General features: G+C 57.3%; 1 protein-coding gene and 1 long non-coding RNA gene across 4 annotated transcripts in view; one reads left to right on the plus strand and one right to left on the minus strand.

Annotated features, from left to right (window-relative positions):
• Positions 1 to 8,034, minus strand: part of KDM8 (lysine demethylase 8) — a 30,432-nt gene extending 22,398 nt beyond the window's left edge. For both annotated transcript variants that reach the window (XM_073361590.1, XM_073361589.1), the window contains exon 1: positions 7,958 to 8,034. The gene's annotated coding sequence lies outside the window, so the exon portion shown is untranslated. The remainder of the gene's footprint in view (positions 1 to 7,957) is intronic.
• Positions 8,035 to 8,231: 197 nt separating this feature from the next.
• The window catches only part of LOC140918033 (uncharacterized), a 139,410-nt gene continuing 127,632 nt past the window's right edge, over positions 8,232 to 20,009 (plus strand). The window contains exon 1 of one of the 2 annotated variants that reach the window (XR_012161056.1): positions 8,232 to 8,316. This is a non-coding gene — a long non-coding RNA (uncharacterized lncRNA). Of the gene's footprint in view, positions 8,317 to 8,434; positions 8,490 to 20,009 lie in introns of those variants that run through there. The other variant, XR_012161057.1, reaches the window with a different exon arrangement.

Below are 20,009 nucleotides of genomic sequence, written 5' to 3' on the forward strand. Positions count from 1 at the left end.
CCTTGCCCCAGGCACCCCTGGCCCCTAGAGTACCCCTCCTCGCCCCAGGCACCCCTCGCTCCTACAGCGCCCCTCCTCGCCCCAGGCACCCCTTGCCCCCAGAGTGCCCCTCCTCACCCCAGGCACCCCTCACCCCCAGAGCGCCCCTTACCCCCAGAGCGCCCCTCCCCCATACACCCCTCGCCCCGAGAGCGCCCCTCCTCGCCCCATGTGCCCCTCCCCCATGCACCCCTCGCCCCCAGAGCGCCCCTCCTAGCCCCATGCACCCCTCGCCCCGAGAGCGCCCCTCCTCGCCCCATGCGCCCCTCGCCCCCAGAGCGCCCCTCGCCCTCACAGCGCCCCTCCTCCATGCACCCCTTGCCCTGAGAGCGCCCCTCCTCGCCCCATATACCCCTCCCCCCATGAGCGCCCCTCCCCCATACACCCCTCGCGCGCCCCTCCCTCATGCACCCCTCGCCCCGAGAGCACCCCTCCTCGCCCCAGGCACCACTCGCCCTGAGAGCGCCCCTCCCCCATGCATACCCTCGCCCCTAGAGCGCCCCTCCTCGCCCCAGGCACCCCTCGCCCCCAGAGCGCCCCTCCCCCATGCACCCCTCTCCCCTAGAGCGCCCCTCCTCGCCCCAGGCACCCCTCTCCCCTACAGCGCCCCTCCCTCATGCACCCCTCGCCCCGAGAGTGCCCCTCCTCGCCCCAGGCACCCCTTGCCCCCAGAGTGCCCCTCCTCACCCCAGGCACCCCTCGCCCCCAGAGCGCCCCTTACCCCCAGAGCGCCCCTTACCCCCAGAGCGCCCCTCCTCGCCCCATGCGCCCCTCCCCCATGCACCCCTGGCCCCCAGAGCACCCCTCCTCGCCCCATGCACCCCTCGCCCCGAGAGCGCCCCTCCTCGCCCCCAGAGCGCCCCTCCCCCATACACCCCTCGCCCTCACAGCGCCCCTCCTCCATGCACCCCTTGCCCTGAGAGCGCCCCTCCTCGCCCCATATACCCCTCCCCCCATGAGCGCCCCTCCCCCATACACCCCTCGCGCGCCCCTCCCTCATGCACCCCTCGCCCCGAGAGCACCCCTCCTCGCCCCAGGCACCACTCGCCCCGAGAGCGCCCCTCCCCCATGCATACCCTCGCCCCCAGAGCGCCCCTCCTCGCCCCAGGTACCCCTCGCCCCTACAGCGCCCCTCCTCGCCCCAGGCACCCCTCTCCCCTAGAGTGCCCCTCCTCGCCCCAGGCACCCCTCGCCCCGAGAGAGCCCCTCCTCGCCCCAGGCACCCCTTGCCCCCAGAGTGCCCCTCCTCGCCCCATGCGCCCCTCCCTCATGCACCCCTCGCCCCGAGAGTGCCCCTCCTCGCCCCAGGCACCACTCGCCCCGAGAGCGCCCCTCCCGCATGCACCCCTGGCCCCCAGAGCGCCCCTCCTCGCCCCAGGCACCCCTCGCCCCGAGAGCGCCCCTCCTCGCCCCAGGCACCCCTCGTCCCCAGAGCGCCCCTCCTCGCCCCATGCGCCCCTCGCCCCCAGAGCGCCCCTCCTCGCCCCATGCGCCCCTCGCCCTCACAGCGCCCCTCCTTCATGCACCCCTTACCCTGAGAGCACCCCTCCTCGCCCCATATAACCCTCCCCCCATGAGCGCCCCTCCCCCATACACCCCTCGCCCCGAGAGCGCCCCTCCCTCATGCACCCCTCTCCCCTAGAGCGCCCCTCCTCGCCCCAGGCACCCCTCGCCCCGAGAGAGCCCCTCCTCGCCCCAGGCACCCCTCGCCCCTACAGCGCCCCTCCCTCATGCACCCCTCGCCCCGAGAGTGTCCCTCCTCGCCCCAAGCACCCCTCGCACCTACAGCGCCCCTCCCTCATGCACCCCTCGCTCCGAGAGTGCCCCTCCTCGCCCCAGGCACCCCTCGCCCCCACAGCGCCCCTCCCTCATGCACCCCTCGCCCCGAGAGTGCCCCTCCTCGCCCCAGGCACCCCTCGCCCCTACAGCGCCCCTCCCTCATGCACCCCTCGCTCCGAGAGTGCCCCTCCTCGCCCCAGGCACCCCTCGCCCCTAGAGCGCCCCTCCTCGCCCCAGGCACCCCTCGCCCCTAGAGCGCCCCTCCCCCATGCACCCCTCTCCCCTAGAGCGCCCCTCCTCGCCCCAGGCACCCCTCGCCCCGAGAGAGCCCCTCCTCGCCCCAGGCACCCCTCGCCCCTACAGCGCCCCTCCCTCATGCACCCCTCGCTCCGAGAGTGCCCCTCCTCGCCCCAGGCACCCCTCGCCCCTAGAGCGCCCCTCCCTCATGCACCCCTCGCTCTGAGAGTGCCCCTCCTCGCCCCAGGCACCACTCGCCCCGAGAGCGCCCCTCCCCCATGCACCCCTCGCTCCGAGAGTGCCCCTCCTCGCCCCAGGTACCCCTCGCCCCCAGAGCGCCCCTCCTCGCCCCATGCACCCCTCGCCCCGAGAGCGCCCCTCCTCGCCCCATGCGCCCCTCCCCCATGCACACCTCGCCCCCAGAGCGCCCCTCCTCGCCCCATGCACCCCTCGCCCCGAGAGCGCCCCTCCTCGCCCCAGGCACCCCTCCTCGCCCCATGCGCCCCTCGCCCCCAGAGCGCCCCTCCTCGCCCCATGCGCCCCTCGCCCTCACAGCGCCCCTCCTCCATGCACCCCTTGCCCTGAGAGCACCCCTCCTCGCCCCATATACCCCTCCCCCCATGAGCGCCCCTCCCCCATACACCCCTCGCCCCGAGAGCGCCCCTCCCTCATGCCTCCCTCTCCCCTAGAGCGCCCCTCCTCGCCCCAGGCACCACTCACCCCGAGAGCGCCCCTCCTTGCCCCAGGCACCCCTCGCCCCTACAGCGCCCCTCCTCGCCCCAGGCACCTCTCGCCCCTACAGCGCCCCTCCCTCATGCACCCCTCGCCCCGAGAGCGCCCCTCCTTGCCCCAGGCACCACTCACCCCGAGAGCGCCCCTCCTTGCCCCAGGCACCCCTCGCCCCTACAGCGCCCCTCCTCGCCCCAGGCACCTCTCGCCCCTACAGCGCCCCTCCTCGCCCCAGGCACCCCTTGCCCCCAGAGTGCCCCTCCTCGCCCCAGGCACCCCTCGCTCCTACAGCGCCCCTCCTCGCCCCAGGCACCCCTTGCCCCCAGAGTGCCCCTCCTCACCCCAGGCACCCCTCGCCCCCAGAGCGCCCCTTACCCCCAGAGCGCCCCTTACCCCCAGAGCGCCCCTCCTCGCCCCATGCACCCCTCGCCCCGAGAGCGCCCCTCCTCGCCCCCAGAGCGCCCCTCCCCCATACACCCCTCGCCCACACAGCGCCCCTCCTCCATGCACCCCTTGCCCTGAGAGCGCCCCTCCTCGCCCCATATACCCCTCCCCCCATGAGCGCCCCTCCCCCATACACCCCTCGCGCGCCCCTCCCTCATGCACCCCTCGCCCCGAGAGCACCCCTCCTCGCCCCAGGCACCACTCGCCCCGAGAGCGCCCCTCCCCCATGCATACCCTCGTCCCCAGAGCGCCCCTCCTCGCCCCAGGTACCCCTCGCCCCTACAGCGCCCCTCCTCGCCCCAGGCACCCCTCGCCCCTACAGCGCCCCTCCTCGCCCCAGGCACCCCTCTCCCCTAGAGTGCCCCTCCTCGCCCCAGGCACCCCTCGCCCCGAGAGAGCCCCTCCTCGCCCCAGGTACCCCTCGCCCCTACAGCGCCCCTCCCTCATGCACCCCTCGCCCCGAGAGTGCCCCTCCTCGCCCCAGGCACCACTCGCCCCGAGAGCGCCCCTCCCCCATGCACCCCTCGCCCCTAGATCGCCCCTCCTCGCCCCAGGCACCCCTTGCCCCCAGAGTGCCCCTCCTCGCCCCCAGAGCGCCCCTCCCCCATACACCCCTCGCCCCGAGAGCACCCCTCCTCGCCCCATGCGCCCCTCCCTCATGCACCCCTCGCCCCGAGAGTGCCCCTCCTCGCCCCAGGCACCCCTCGCCCCTAGAGCGCCCCTCCCCCATGCACCCCTGGCCCCCAGAGCGCCCCTCCTCGCCCCAGGCACCCCTCGCCCCGAGAGCGCCCCTCCTCGCCCCAGGCACCCCTCGTCCCCAGAGCGCACCTCCTCGCCCCATGCGCCCCTCGCCCTCACAGCGCCCCTCCTCCATGCACCCCTTGCCCTGAGAGCACCCCTCCTCGCCCCATATAACCCTCCCCCATGAACGCCCCTCCCCCATACACCCCTCGCCCCGAGAGCGCCCCTCCCTCATGCCTCCCTCTCCCCTAGAGCGCCCCTCCTTGCCCCAGGCACCCCTCGCCCCTACAGCGCCCCTCCCTCATGCACCCCTCGCCCCGAGAGTGCCCCTCCTCGCCCCAGGCACCCCTCGCCCCTACAGCGACCCTCCCTCATGCACCCCTCGCTCCGAGAGTGCCCCTCCTCGCCCCAGGCACCCCTCGCCCCTAGAGCGCCCCTCCTCGCCCCAGGCACCCCTCGCCCCTAGAGCGCCCCTCCCCCATGCACCCCTCTCCCCTAGAGCGCCCCTCCTCGCCCCAGGCACCCCTCGCTCCGAGAGCGCCCCTCCTCGCCCCAGGCACCCCTCGCCCCTACAGCGCCCCTCCCCCATGCACCCCTCGCCCCTACAGCGCCCCTCCTCGCCCCAGGCACCCCTCGCCCCCACAGCGCCCCTCCCTCATGCACCCCTCGCTCCGAGAGTGCCCCTCCTCGCCCCAGGCACCCCTCGCCCCTACAGCGCCCCTCCCCCATGCACCCCTCGCCCCTAGAGCGCCCCTCCTCGCCCCAGGCACCCCTCGCCCCGAGAGTGCCCCTCCTCGCCCCAGGCACCCCTCGCCCCCACAGCGCCCCTCCCTCATGCACCCCTCGCTCCGAGAGTGCCCCTCCTCGCCCCAGGCACCCCTCGCCCCTAGAGCGCCCCTCCCTCATGCACCCCTCGCTCCGAGAGTGCCCCTCCTCGCCCCAGGCACCCCTCGCCCCCACAGCGCCCCTCCCTCATGCACCCCTCGCCCCCAGAGCGCCCCTCCTCGCCCCATGCACCCCTCGCCCCGAGAGCGCCCCTCCTCGCCCCATGCGCCCCTCCCCCATGCACCCCTCGCCCCCAGAGCGCCCCTCCTCGCCCCATGCACCCCTCGCCCTGAGAGCGCCCCTCCTCGCCCCATGCACCCCTCGCCCTGAGAGCGCCCCTCCTCGCCCCATGCACCCCTCGCCCTGAGAGCGCCCCTCCTCGCCCCATGCGCCCCTCGCCCCCAGAGCGCCCCTCCTCGCCCCATGCGCCCCTCGCCCTCACAGCGCCCCTCCTCCATGCACCCCTTGCCCTGAGAGCGCCCCTCCTCGCCCCATATACCCCTCCCCCCATGAGCGCCCCTCCCCCATAACCCCTCGCGCGCCCCTCCCTCATGCACCCCTCGCCCCGAGAGCACCCCTCCTCGCCCCATGTGCCCCTCCCCCATGCACCCCTCGCCCCCAGAGCGCCCCTCCTAGCCCCATGCACCCCTCGCCCCGAGAGCGCCCCTCCTCGCCCCATGCGCCCCTCGCCCCCAGAGCGCCCCTCGCCCTCACAGCGCCCCTCCTCCATGCACCCCTTGCCCTGAGAGCGCCCCTCCTCGCCCCATATACCCCTCCCCCCATGAGCGCCCCTCCCCCATACACCCCTCGCGCGCCCCTCCCTCATGCACCCCTCGCCCCGAGAGCACCCCTCCTCGCCCCAGGCACCACTCGCCCCGAGAGCGCCCCTCCCCCATGCATACCCTCGCCCCTAGAGCGCCCCTCCTCGCCCCAGGCACCCCTCGCCCCCAGAGCGCCCCTCCCCCATGCACCCCTCTCCCCTAGAGCGCCCCTCCTCGCCCCAGGCACCCCTCTCCCCTACAGCGCCCCTCCCTCATGCACCCCTCGCCCCGAGAGTGCCCCTCCTCGCCCCAGGCACCCCTTGCCCCCAGAGTGCCCCTCCTCACCCCAGGCACCCCTCGCCCCCAGAGCGCCCCTTACCCCCAGAGCGCCCCTTACCCCCAGAGCGCCCCTCCTCGCCCCATGCGCCCCTCCCCCATGCACCCCTGGCCCCCAGAGCACCCCTCCTCGCCCCATGCACCCCTCGCCCCGAGAGCGCCCCTCCTCGCCCCCAGAGCGCCCCTCCCCCATACACCCCTCGCCCTCACAGCGCCCCTCCTCCATGCACCCCTTGCCCTGAGAGCGCCCCTCCTCGCCCCATATACCCCTCCCCCCATGAGCGCCCCTCCCCCATACACCCCTCGCGCGCCCCTCCCTCATGCACCCCTCGCCCCGAGAGCACCCCTCCTCGCCCCAGGCACCACTCGCCCCGAGAGCGCCCCTCCCCCATGCATACCCTCGTCCCCAGAGCGCCCCTCCTCGCCCCAGGTACCCCTCGCCCCTACAGCGCCCCTCCTCGCCCCAGGCACCCCTCGCCCCTACAGCGCCCCTCCTCGCCCCAGGCACCCCTCTCCCCTAGAGTGCCCCTCCTCGCCCCAGGCACCCCTCGCCCCGAGAGAGCCCCTCCTCGCCCCAGGTACCCCTCGCCCCTACAGCGCCCCTCCCTCATGCACCCCTCGCCCCGAGAGTGCCCCTCCTCGCCCCAGGCACCACTCGCCCCGAGAGCGCCCCTCCCCCATGCACCCCTCGCCCCTAGATCGCCCCTCCTCGCCCCAGGCACCCCTTGCCCCCAGAGTGCCCCTCCTCGCCCCCAGAGCGCCCCTCCCCCATACACCCCTCGCCCTCACAGCGCCCCTCCTCCATGCACCCCTTGCCCTGAGAGCGCCCCTCCTCGCCCCATATACCCCTCCCCCCATGAGCGCCCCTCCCCCATACACCCCTCGCGCGCCCCTCCCTCATGCACCCCTCGCCCCGAGAGCACCCCTCCTCGCCCCAGGCACCACTCGCCCCGAGAGCGCCCCTCCCCCATGCATACCCTCGCCCCGAGAGCGCCCCTCCTCGCCCCATGCGCCCCTCGCCCCCAGAGCGCCCCTCGCCCTCACAGCGCCCCTCCCCCATACACCCCTCGCCCTGAGAGCGCCCCTCCTCGCCCCATATACCCCTCCCCCCATGAGCACCCCTCCCCCATACACCCCTCGCGCGCCCCTCCCTCATGCACCCCTCGCCCCGAGAGCACCCCTCCTCGCCCCATGTGCCCCTCCCCCATGCACCCCTCGCCCCCAGAGCGCCCCTCCTCGCCCCAGGCACCACTCGCCCCTACAGCGCCCCTCCTCGCCCCCAGAGCGCCCCTCCCCCATACACCCCTCGCCCTCACAGCGCCCCTCCTCCATGCACCCCTTGCCCTGAGAGCGCCCCTCCTCGCCCCATATACCCCTCCCCCCATGAGCGCCCCTCCCCCATACACCCCTCGCGCGCCCCTCCCTCATGCACCCCTCGCCCCGAGAGCACCCCTCCTCGCCCCAGGCACCACTCGCCCCGAGAGCGCCCCTCCCCCATGCATACCCTCGTCCCCAGAGCGCCCCTCCTCGCCCCAGGTACCCCTCGCCCCTACAGCGCCCCTCCTCGCCCCAGGCACCACTCGCCCCGAGAGCGCCCCTCCCCCATGCATACCCTCGCCCCGAGAGCGCCCCTCCTCGCCCCATGCGCCCCTCGCCCCCAGAGCGCCCCTCGCCCTCACAGCGCCCCTCCCCCATACACCCCTCGCCCTGAGAGCGCCCCTCCTCGCCCCATATACCCCTCCCCCCATGAGCGCCCCTCCCCCATACACCCCTCGCGCGCCCCTCCCTCATGCACCCCTCGCCCCGAGAGCGCCCCTCCTCGCCCCAGGCACCACTCGCCCCTACAGCGCCCCTCCTCCATGCACCCCTTGCCCTGAGAGCGCCCCTCCTCGCCCCATGTGCCCCTCCCCCATGCACCCCTCGCCCCCAGAGCGCCCCTCCTCGCCCCAGGCACCACTCGCCCCTACAGCGCCCCTCCTCGCCCCAGGCACCCCCCGCCCCAGGCACCCCCCGCCCCCAGAGCGCCCCTCCCCCGCGCAGCCCGGGCGGGGGGAACCGCCTCGCACCTCTCCGCAGCGCCGCCTGCCGGAGCCCTGCAGCCAGCGCCCCGCGCGCCCCCCGGCTTCGAGTTCCGCATCTACTGGGCCTGCGCAGCCCCGCCCCCACCCGAGCTGAGAGCGCGGCCCGACCATGGCTCCGCCTCCTGCCGTCCTCCCGCCCCCCCGACCGCGCGCGGGCCCGGCGGGGGGGGGGCGCGCGCGGCGGCGCCGCTCAGAGGGCGGGGCCGGCCGCTCGCCTCAGGCTCTGCGCGGCCCGAGTCGGGGTCGGGGTCGGGGTCGGGGTCGGGGCCGGGGCCGGGGCCGGGCGGGCGATCCCGGCCCGCGTCGGACCGAGCCGGGCAGGTCCCCGCCCCTGGCGCGCGCCGGTGGGTGTGAGCCCGCCCCAGCCCTGCCTGGCTGTCCCGACGGGGGGCCCGGCTGGGGGGGCGCGGGGGGGCCCGGCTGGGGGGGCGCGGGGGGGCGGTGCTCAGTGTTCGCGGCGCGCGGGAGACGCGTTCTCCGAGCAGGGCGGCGGCGCGTCAGAAAGACCCGGGGGGGGGTAAGGAAGCGCCCCTAGGGAGCCGGGGCCGCGGGGGGGGAGCGAGCCGGGGCGGCGGGGGGCTGTAGGATTGCGGGGGGGGAGCCGGGGCAGCGGGGGGCTGTAGGATTGCGGGGGGGGGGGACCGGGGCTGCGGAGGGGGGGCTGTAGGATTGCGGGGGGGGAGCCGGGGCAGCGGGGGGCTGTAGGATTGCGGGGGGGGGACCGGGGCTGCGGGGGGCTGTAGGATTGTGGGGGGGGACCGGGGCTGCGGATGGGGGGGGCTGTAGGATTGCGGGGGGGGGAGCGAGCCGGGGCTGCGGGGGGCTGTAGGATTGCGGAGGGGGAGCTGGGGCTGCGGAGGGGGGGCCGGGGTTGCGGAGAGGGGGGGCTGTAGGATTGCAGGGGGGGAGCGAGCTGGGGCGGCGGGGGGCTGTAGGATTGCGGGGCGGGGGAGCGAGCCGGGGCTGCGGGGGGCTGTAGGATTGCGGGGGGGGGAGTGAGCCGGGGCTGCGGGGGGCTGTAGGATTGCGGGGGGGGGAGTGAGCCGGGGCTGCGGGGGGCTGTAGGATTGCGGGGGGGGAGCCGGGGTTGCGGAGAGGGGGGGCTGTAGGATTGCGGGGGGGAAGCGAGCCGGGGCTGCGGGGGGCTGTAGGATTGCGGGGGGGGGGACCGGGGCTGCGGAGGGGGGGCCGGGGTTGCGGAGAGGGGGGGCTGTAGGATTGCGGGGGGGGGAGCGAGCCGGGGCTGCGGGGGGCTGTAGGATTGCGGGGGGGGGGACCGGGGCTGCGGAGGGGGGGGCTGTAGGATTGCGGGGCGGGTGAGCGAGCCGGGGCTGCGGGGGGCTGTAGGATTGCGGGGGGGGGAGTGAGCCGGGGCTGCGGGGGGCTGTAGGATTGCGGAGGGGGAGCTGGGGCTGCGGAGGGGGGGCCGGGGTTGCGGAGAGGGGGGGCTGTAGGATTGCATGGGGGGGGAAGCGAGCCGGGGCTGCGGGGGGCTGTAGGATTGCGGAGGGGGAGCCGGGCTGCGGAGGGGGGTTTGGCTGTTGGATTGCAGAGGGGAGCCAAGGGGGGGTCTGTAGGATTGCGGAGGGGAGCTGGGGCTCGGGGTGGCCGCCCGTGGATGGTGAGCTGGGCCTGTGATGCCCTGCGGGGATGGGAGCATTACTCCTGCACCCTACGCAGGCTGCTCCTGCTAATTATTCCACTCCAGATGCCTGCCAAGGCCTCCGCTGGGCCAGCCTGTCCGGGTTGGGTGCTACCCTTTAATAGAGATGTGGACAGGCTGGAGAAAGTCCAAAGGAGAGCAACAAAAATAAGATGGGTAGAAAACATCCTCTATCAGGAAAGATTAAAAGAATTCAGCATGTTTAGAGAAGGCGGAGGGGGCATTATAACAGTCTTCAAATACCTAAGGGTTGTTAGAATGAGGGTGGTGATCAGTTCTCCCTGTGCTCCAAGGGTGGGACAAGAAGTAGTTGGCTTAATTGGCAGCAAGTGAGATTTAGTTTCGATGTAAGGAAAGGTTTCAGAGTAGCAGCCATGTTAGTCTGTATCCATAAAAAGAAAAGGAGTACTTGTGGCACCTTAAAGACTAACAAGTTTAGGGTTCTAACTATAGGGAGAGCTAAGCACTGGAACAGGTTACTGTCTTGGAGATTTTAAGTTCAGGTTAGACAAACATTTGTTAGAAATGTTCTGTGCATACTTAATCCTGCCTCAGCAAGAGAGGACGTTCTAAATGACAGCGTGAGGGCCTTTCCTCACTACCATTTTATCTTCTCCGTGTAACAAACTGTGTGTGACACAACATCCTAAACAGGTTTGGGGTAGAATTCTGACAATTTTAAATGTTAGAAGAGTAGGAAGCACCTTGGGATTGCTTCCATCAGGCATGTTTTGGCCTCTTTGTGTTCTGGGCTCAGTCTATGACATCTATGGAGGATTAGTTATCTTGGTTAAGTGAGAGAGAGGTTCCATACCTTCTCTGAATTGTTTCACATATTTATCCTTATGTGGTTTCAGTTTGTCATTTATATCAGGCCTAATTTCCAGGGACTGCAGGCCTCTAGATTCTAGAGCAATATAAATAATAATAATGGCATCAGTCTGTAACCAATCAAGTCTCGCCAAAATTTCATTAGCCATGCCCTTCTGTCCAGGCACTAATAACCACTTATTTCCATCCCCTTTCTGGGTTATTCCATATGGTAATGTTTCCTAAAAGGCACAAGTAGAACCTTGATGCGTCATCACTTCCCTTTTAGCTGTTAAAATACCCATTTACAGATTGAAATTTGAACATAATGCTGTAGAATTAAAAAAACTGACATGCATATTATGTCCATGTAAATACTTAAGAGCAACATAGAAATTCAAACAAACAAAAAAAAAGTCATTGGGTTTGCAAAAAAAGAAAAATCCATCTTTTTCTCAATCTCCTTTATGTCCCTTTGATGTAGGATTGATTGGAGAAGACAAGACCACCTCTGATCTGGACAGTCGTTTGTGCAAAATATAAAGAGAGCTCTTTGCCACAAATTGTGCTGGGATCTGGATTTGGTAAAAAGCATTTTGGTTTGAAAAACCGTTCGTCACTCAGAATAGGTTAATAGGCTACAGCCATGATTTTGCTTATGATGTGGCCATGAGGAAAGTAGTAGCGTTCCTTTGTCTGCCTGTATTGTATCTGCAGCTCTCCCAGTATATCGGAGACTTTTAGTAATGTGCTGATTTCTCCCCCTTCCAGATAATCAGTGAAAATGTTAAACAAAATGAGACCTAGCACTCGTCGTGGTAGAATCACTAGATATCTGCTCCATACTTCATCCATAACCATTTATTACTTCCCTGTGTTTATAGTTGGTCTGTCAGTTTTCAGTCTTCATGACTGAAATATCCAAACTGATTCCAATTATTTTTCTATTAAGATTTTACGAGGCACAGTCTCAAATGCTTTACTAAAATCCAAATATATTACATCTACTGTGATCCCTTCAACCATTAATTTTTGCAATTCTGTCAGAAAAGAGCAATCACATTTGTCTGGCAAGATTTATATTTTATAATCCCCCAGTACTGTTTGTCTCATAACTGTTACCTTTCAGATGTTTAATTTTTTTTAATGAAAATGTATCTTCTATTATTTCACTAAGGACTTACAGGAGGGTAATTGAGGGATCTCTTTTCCTTCTTATTTTGAAGACTGGTACTGAGTTTGTTGTATTCCTCTCCACTTCATGATTTATTAAAAAATTATTGGCAAAATAATGTTTATGTTCATTCCTTTAACAGTTTATAAAACATGTAATCTGAATTTGCTAACTTTACATTGTAAATTTACAAGTATCCCCCCTTACCTGCTATTTATCAATATGTGTTTTTACAAAGACTTCCTAATTTTCAAAACTCATTTTCTCATTCTGTTTTAAAATATTCTGTATATTACTGTCATTTTAAAGAGTTTATTAAACTGTTTTTATCAAGGATGTGTTCCTGTCTCCTTATTTGGTTTCTTTTCAGATTTTTGGTATTAGCTTCTCTGTTTCACTTCTGTTGCTATCCAGTAAGTATCCCCATTCAGGCCTTAGCTTATTTTATCTCATACTTAGTTTTATTGTCCAGGATCAGACTCATTAGCAAAGCTGTGTCAGAGTCCCAGGACTGGAACAGAATGGGGTGCTACAGGTCATAGTTGAAAGACAATGACAAAGCCGTATGGCTGTTGCAATCAGAACTGAACTGTATTGGGTTTAGGATTATAATATGATAGTGGTCTGAGTCAGGTCACTGGACTTTGATAGTAGAAGCTTGCAGAGCACTTGCCTGCGTTGCACCTGGGTTTGGCCATTGGTACAAGTCTTTCCCTTCCAAGAACACTGATGGAGGAGTAGGGCGTGTTACTGGATTTGGTTAATTATTGGGTTTGTCTTGTACATCTCTGATACTATTTCCTAATGAAGTATTGAGATCTGTAGTGTATTAACCTGTTAGCAGTACAAGGGCATTTACAGTTAACTGCAACACAGTGGAACACAACTAAATCTGTTGTATTCAAAACAATACATATATGGTGTTATTCGTCAGTATGGATCTTGGATTTGCAGCTTGTATTACTTGATGGTGGAATATGTGAGAACCAGGACCCTTTTTGAAGGGTAAAAGCTCTTTTGAGTGCAACAGTTTATACCAATCATGTAGAGGCATATTGATTCCTACTCTACAGCTACAGAGAAAGCTAGATAGAAATGTTTAGGAGCAGAATTTTTGCTCTGCCTATTAGAAGTGTTACATAGTCCATTACAAATTATATTTGAAAGGTTCCATTTTGCGTGAAAAACAACTTGTTCAGGTTGGTAATATTTAACAGTTAAAATGGATTAAAATACTAACTAAGGATTATTTTCATTTTTTTTAGATAAAATGAAGTTTTAATGATAGGTTTTGCCCAGAATTGTTTGTTTTTAGTCACATTACTGGAGTGTGCATCCAATTTCTGAAAGCTGCAAAATTGGTCATTAGTCTGAACAAACAAAGCATAAGGAGTTTTTAGGCTTTGTGGAAGGGCACTGAACCCAAAACTATGATTTAGCAACAATAGGCTCTTTGCTCTTCTCATTGAAAAGCTGAAGCCGAAAAAAATATATATATAACAGGCTTGAATCCTTTGGTCTTTAATTACCAATGGCTGGATCTCATCCTGCCATATAAAAAGCTGGAGATGGACCACGAAAGGAGGAACACGTGCTGAAAATAGCATGTCTCTAAAATGTGGCATAGCTCAAAAATAGCACATTGCATAAGAAGCAGGCGCTTTGTATTTTAAGTAATAGGGTCATAAATTACAGCACATATTAAAGAGCAGAACTTAAAATTTTCCAAGGTTAATCTCATTAAATCCATGTGTGATGGGAAATATATATAGGACTGACTTACTCTTGTGACATAGTAGTATGTATTGCGGGTATAGTAAAAGAACATTGAACTATATTTCTAACCAAAATCATAGAATATCAGGGTTGGAAGGGACCTAAGGAGGTCGTCTAGTCCAACCCCCTGCTCAAAGCAGGACCAATCCCCAATTAAATCATCCCAGCCAGGGCTTTGTCAAGCCTGACCTTAAAAACTTCTAAGGAAGGAGATTCCACCACCTCCCTAGGTAACGCATTCCAGTGTTTCACCACCCTCCTAGTGAAAAAGCTTTTCCTAATATCCAACCTAAACCTCCCCCACTGCAACTTGAGACCATTACTCCTTGTTCTGTCATCTGCTACCACTGAGAACAGTCTAGAGCCATCCTCTTTGGAACCCCCTTTCAGGTAGTTGAAAGCAGCTATCAAATCTCCCCCATTCTTCTCTTCTGCAGACTAAACAATCCCAGTTCCCTCAGCCTCTCCTCATAAGTTATGGGTTCCAGTCCCCTAATTATTTTTGTTGCCCTCTGCTGGATGTTTTCCAATTTTTCCACATCCTTCTTGTAGTGTGGGGCCCAAAACTGGACACAGTACTCCAGATGAGGCCTCACCAATGTCTAATAGAGGGGAATGATCACGTTCCTTGATCTGCTGGCTATGCCCCTACTTATACATCCCAAAATGCCATTGGTCTTGGCAACAAGGGCACACTGTTAACTCATATCTAGCTTCTCGTCAACTGTAACCCCTAAGTCCTTTTCCGCAGAACTGTTGCCTAGCCATTCGGTCCCTAGTCTGTAGCGGTGCATTGGATTCTTCTGCCCTAAGTGCAGGACTTTGCACTTGTCCTCGTTGAACCTCATCAGATTTCTTTTGGCCCAATCCTCTAATTTGTCTAGGTCCCTCTGTATGCTATCCCTACCTTCCAGCGTATCCACCTCTTCTTCCAGTTTAGTGTCATCTGCAAACTTGCTGAGGGTGCAATCCACGCCATTCTCCAGATCATTTATGAAGATATTGAACAAAACCGGCCCCAGGACCGACCCTTGGGGCACTCCACTTGATACGGGCTGCCAACTAGACACGGAGCCATTGATCACCACCTGTTGAGCCTGACAATCTAGCCCTAGATCACAGTTCACCTTAATTTTAGCACACTGACTATTTGCCACACCAGTAGCTGAAACGAGATGTGTGAAAAAGATTAAAAGAATCCCTTTTGGCTGCATTTATAGTATGGAAACTGATACGAATGTCAACACTTTCCACATTTGACATGAACATAACTTGGTGCTGCACAAAACAGAGGGTCATCGCTGTTCAACTAGTATTGGGTGTGGAGTTTGGGATAGAGCTGGATACGACAACTGATTTTAAAAATGATCCAGTCTGTAGCGTAGACTCAACCTTACATGCTGAAGAAATCCATCCATAATTACTGCTCATAATGTAAGAATACAGGGATAGACACGCTAGTTGCTGGGCAGAGCACAGTATTAGGATTCATCTGCCACATTTTCATTTTCTTTGAGACAGCTGTATCTTCTGATACCATTTGTTCTGAGTCAGGTCCTTCCTCTTATTCATTTGTCACTTAATCTGAACATGCTGAGGAAACTTTCTGACAAAACGGAGAATCATTTTGTGATGTTTCTTGAGTGAGAGAGAGACACACACACACACAGGAGGTTGAAAGTGGCACAATATACAGTATTTGTCTACTGAACAGCTTGCCATCCTGGATCCTCATTAGGGCTTTCAGACACAAGATAAAAGAACGCGATGGTGGTAGAGGACTTTGACTCCTTGTAGCATTTCAGAGATGCAGGTCTTGTTTTTCCTTTAATGCCTCTTATCTATTTTCTTCCTTCAGCCTTACCAGCTAATAAGGCATTTACCAGATGTCTTCTTGATTAATTTTATGATTACCTTTCAGACTAGATTTTCATGATGAATTCTGTTACCTCCAGAATCTTTGATTATATTCTCTTAAAATTCAACGTGCACGGAACTGGCCCATTTGAGTAAAGCAAAAAGAAACAGAACATCTGGAGAGAGAAATAAAGGAACCAGTAGGGAAGCCTTATCTACTCATAAACTACATCTACATCCATATGCAAAGTATAACCCACTAATGACAAATAATGTAGGCCATATTTACAGGATGGGGGGACTCTATCCTGGGAAGCAGTGACTTGAAAAAGACTGGGGATCATGGTGGATAATCAGCTGAACATGAGGTCCCCAGTGCAATGCTGTGTCAAAGAGTGCTAATGTGATCCCAGCATGCATAAAGAGGAGAATCTTGAGTAGAAGCAGATTATATTACTTCTGTATTTGGAACTGGTGCAACCAGGAATACTGTGTCCAGTTGTGGTGTCCACAGTTCAAGAAGGATGTTGGTAAATTAGAAGGGTTCAAGGAACAGCCACAAGAATAATTAAAGGATTTGAAAACCTGACTTATAGTGATTGACTCGAGGAACTCAATCTATTTCGTTTAACAAAGAGAAGGTTAGGTGGTGACCTGATTACATGTGAATGATAGTGGTGGGGTAGAATGATGATATGAAGAAGATGGCTATTTTGCAATTTGAACCTCTTTTTTGTTTTGAAAATGGGTTAATATATTTATAAAAACTACAGATGAGTGCTGAAAGGCTTATATATTTTTGGATTGCAGACTGTCGCATGTAGCAATGTCTACTATGGACCTTACTATGCTAATCTAATTAATATGGGAGTTGCTCAGACACTATGGTGAACAGTATCAGTACAAAACCCTAAGATAGATAAATAGATACCTTGCGAAAAGAACAGGAGTACTTGTGGCACCTTAGAGACTAACAAATTTATTTGAGCATAAGCTTTCATGACCTGCTCAAATAGATTTGTTAGTCTCTAAGGTGCCATAAGTACTCCTTTTCTTTTTGCGAATACAGACTAACACAGCTGCTACTCTGAAATACCTTGTGTCAGGTAGGGGCACTCCAGGGTTGATAAAGGGGATCCCAAATCATTAGTCAGATGCCTCTGTTTAAATGCCAGTCCCCTTCTTTTTAACAGTTGAACAATAGCTTTATTTGTAAGTTGTGGGGGAGCCATCAGGTGATACCAGGAATGAACCCAGGAAGAGACCCCTCATAGGATGTACTTATTCTCCTTGTTGTCAACAAGCTCACTTAGTCACAAATTTTTTCCTAAAAATGCCATGCCCTGACAACTCTGGAAGCATCTCTTCATTTTGTTCTCTTTGATTGCCTGTAAGCCAGCCTCTCCATAGTTATCAATCACTCCCCCTCCTGTTCTACCTTGACTGGCTCCCTATCCGTTTGTAAAATCCAATACAAAATTGATCTGTTTTCAGTACTCTCTAGCTTTGGTTCACTTGCTTGTTTTTATGGTCCATTCTTGGTTTCCCCTCTCCCTTTCTCTGAGTCTCCTCAAAAGGATTGGAGCTTTTGCCGTTTTTATCCTGGCCCATTTATTTAGAAGTTGGCTGATCACTCTCAGTCATTGAACGTTAAATGTGTGCTGATGCTTTGTATGCAGACTGCTATTGGAACATTTATTGCCTTGGAAAGGGACACTTCTTTTGTTAAGCCACATTTGTCAATATTTGATCATTCCAATGTAAAAAAATGTTGCAAACTTTACTGTGGTGGACTTTCTGATTGGTCTTGCCATCTAGATTAACTTTTAAATTCCTTGAAGTTGTGAGAAAAGTAAATCTGATTCTCATTCAGTCATTGTTTCCCAAAGTTTAAATTTTATTCTCAGAAATCTCTCCACAAATTGCTGATTTAGAAAGATTTGGATTTTCTATTTTCCATTGCCAAATAACACCATGTTCTGTACACACAGTCTCTAGATTCTAGAAGAATACTGTGGTATAAAAACCTTGGAGAGGTTGAGAAGTTCTGTATGTGAAGAGCCAGTCAGGCACAGATTTAAACTCTAATTAAAAGTATTGATGCCAGGAGTATCAATGAGAGAGAAGAGAAAGGGTACAGGTCCTCACTATGCCATGCTGGGCATACAGTGGATGGGGATTTACTTATACAATGGTTATATTGTGTTCAATGATTTGAATAGTGGAATATCTTGAAATATTCATGTACTTGACTAGGTCTCTTTCAGTTAAAATATGACAAAAGCAGATTTTTAGGCATATGTTGTGTTTTGCTCTAATGTGTTTGGCCCTTAGTTTAGAAAACCTTATTAACAGCTTGCAGTGTTGTCCTACAGCTAATGATCTGGTTGAGAGTGACACTGGTGGACACAAAATGTATTTGCGAAGGCTGAGTCATAAAGTCTTGCCATCTGATAGCAAATTGAAATGTTTGCTGTGTCAGCTGTCAGCCATATTGAGAGCCTCTCGTTGTGGATCCATGAGAGTGAATTGTATGTGCAGTTTTTCACTTCTAAGTCACTGACACCAGTCCAGCCCATGTTACCCGTGAACAACGGTTATTACCATGGGAGGGTTGCTGAGCAGCCTGTGGAAATCAATGATGGGACTCTGTTTCAATTCCTTGCAGACCAATGTCACCACCACAAGTGCTGCTGCTACCATTTTCAGCAGAGGAGCCAAGGTTATAATAGGTCCTGGAGACTGACCTGCCCCATTACCCAGAAAGTAGTGCTTGCAAAACAGGGCTGAACACGAGCTGGGAGTCAGCAAGAGGAATCAATCTTTCACTGCTGCTGCCTGTACTTTACTAGTTCTACAGGCGGAGGACATTCGTTCTCCAGGGATTTCGTCTTCCACTTGCACTGTCATTCATGTGGAAAATATTTATTTTTTAAAAAGGAGTAATGGGTTGAAAAAGAAGAAAAAAAAGAATCAGTAAACATACCTTGTTTTCAGTTCCTTTTGTCAACCATGGATTCCTGGGAGCCAGAGACAGGGAGCCATGGTTATGTTGCATTGCTAGTCAGGTGTAGAAAAGTGATATATTGGACCAAATGTCTGAGGATGGCTCTGCACCTACAGTCCCATTGACTTCATCAGGAATAGCAGGTGTTCAGCACCCTCAGGATTTGACTCGTTATTGGTAGCCATCTTTTCCTTTATAACACTCTTTCCTCATTTACTAATTTGAATTAATCAAGAAAACTCTGCCGTTGGTTTTGGATTTTATTAAAATAACATCAACACATGCTCAGCAATTCAGTAGTTAAGTCCTAAGTGGGACATTTTTACTAGATGGATTGACTTTTAAAATGACAGCATCTGTTTGCTTGTACACATTTATTTATAATTCTTCCCCTGGTGATTATACCAGGAGCTTGGTGAGTAATAACCAGCTGTTTGAATTAGCGAATAGGGGAAGCAGTTATTTGATCTGTGAAGGAGTATTGAAGCCAAGGCCAGAAGTAATAAAAACTAAACAGATGCCCCAAATATATAATCCCAAGAAGGGACTTGTAAATTACTTGAACTGTTCATTGGCAAAATTATATCAGATGGGTTGGGTGAGTTGGAATTTATAGTAGAGAGGCAGCCTCCCCTTTCCCATCTCCTCCCTCCTCCCACATCTCACCCACAACAATCAACATGGCGGTGTGCTGCTTCTGGCAGCCAAAGCACCAAAGGGTGTTCTGACTGCTTTGGTGGGTGACAACACAGAACAGTGACACTGGGGAGCTGTTGAGCAAGCACGTTTTAAGCAGCATTTTCCACTGGATGCAATCAGACGTGGGATGCTTCCTGCAGTGGGAGAATGTGGGGAATCTGGGTTCTCTGAATATCTCACTCAGACCCAACATGCTCTGTGACCTGAATCTTCCATTGCTATATTTCTTCAGCTTTCTCTAGCACCACAAGAGACATAGGGACTGGCTTTTATGAGTGGTATCATTTTACTGAGTAATTTTTATGGTGATGTTCCTGCCACCTTCTCAGTGCTACACAGAGAAAAGTCTGTTCTGTGCTGCTCTTCAGGCTGTTGCTCAGTTCCCTCAGCTGGTCCTTCCTTTCAGGGACTTCCCAACAGCTATCCCAAGGACAAGGAAAGGTGATTGCATGGCCAGAACTCATGTGGTAATCAGCAGTAGCAGACAACACTGTACTGGGAGGAAGCATTCACTCAGACTCCCTTGGTCTTTGTAATGAAACATAGAAAATAGAATGTAAGCTCTCTGGGGCAGGATCTTTTTGTACAGTGCCTAGCACAATGGGGTCCTGGTCTGTGACTGGGGCTCCTGGATGCTACAAATAAATTATAATAATAAATAATGTGGTCAATGTGCAGTGCCTTCTGGAGTGTCCAAAATACAGACCGCATTTCATATGGGCTTTAGGGAAATCTGGTTTGGGCACTTGTGGGCTGCTTCTGTTTGAAACTTTCATAGATTCTAAGGCCAGAGGGAGCCACTGTGATCATGTCATCTGACTTCCTGCATAACACAAGCCATAAGACTTCCCTGAAATAATTTTTGTTTCAGAATTACCAGTATTGGAGAATCCACCATAACTCTTGATAAATTGTTCCAATGGTTAGTTACCCTCACTGTCAAAAATGTATGTCTTTTCCAGTCTGAATGCATCTTGCTTCAACTCCCAGGTATTGGATCATGTTACATCTTTCTCTGTTAGACTAAAGAGCCCATTATTAAATATTTGTT

The sequence above is a fragment of the Lepidochelys kempii genome, chromosome 10 (assembly GCF_965140265.1).
Source record: "Lepidochelys kempii isolate rLepKem1 chromosome 10, rLepKem1.hap2, whole genome shotgun sequence".
Taxonomy (NCBI): Eukaryota; Metazoa; Chordata; order Testudines; family Cheloniidae; genus Lepidochelys; species Lepidochelys kempii.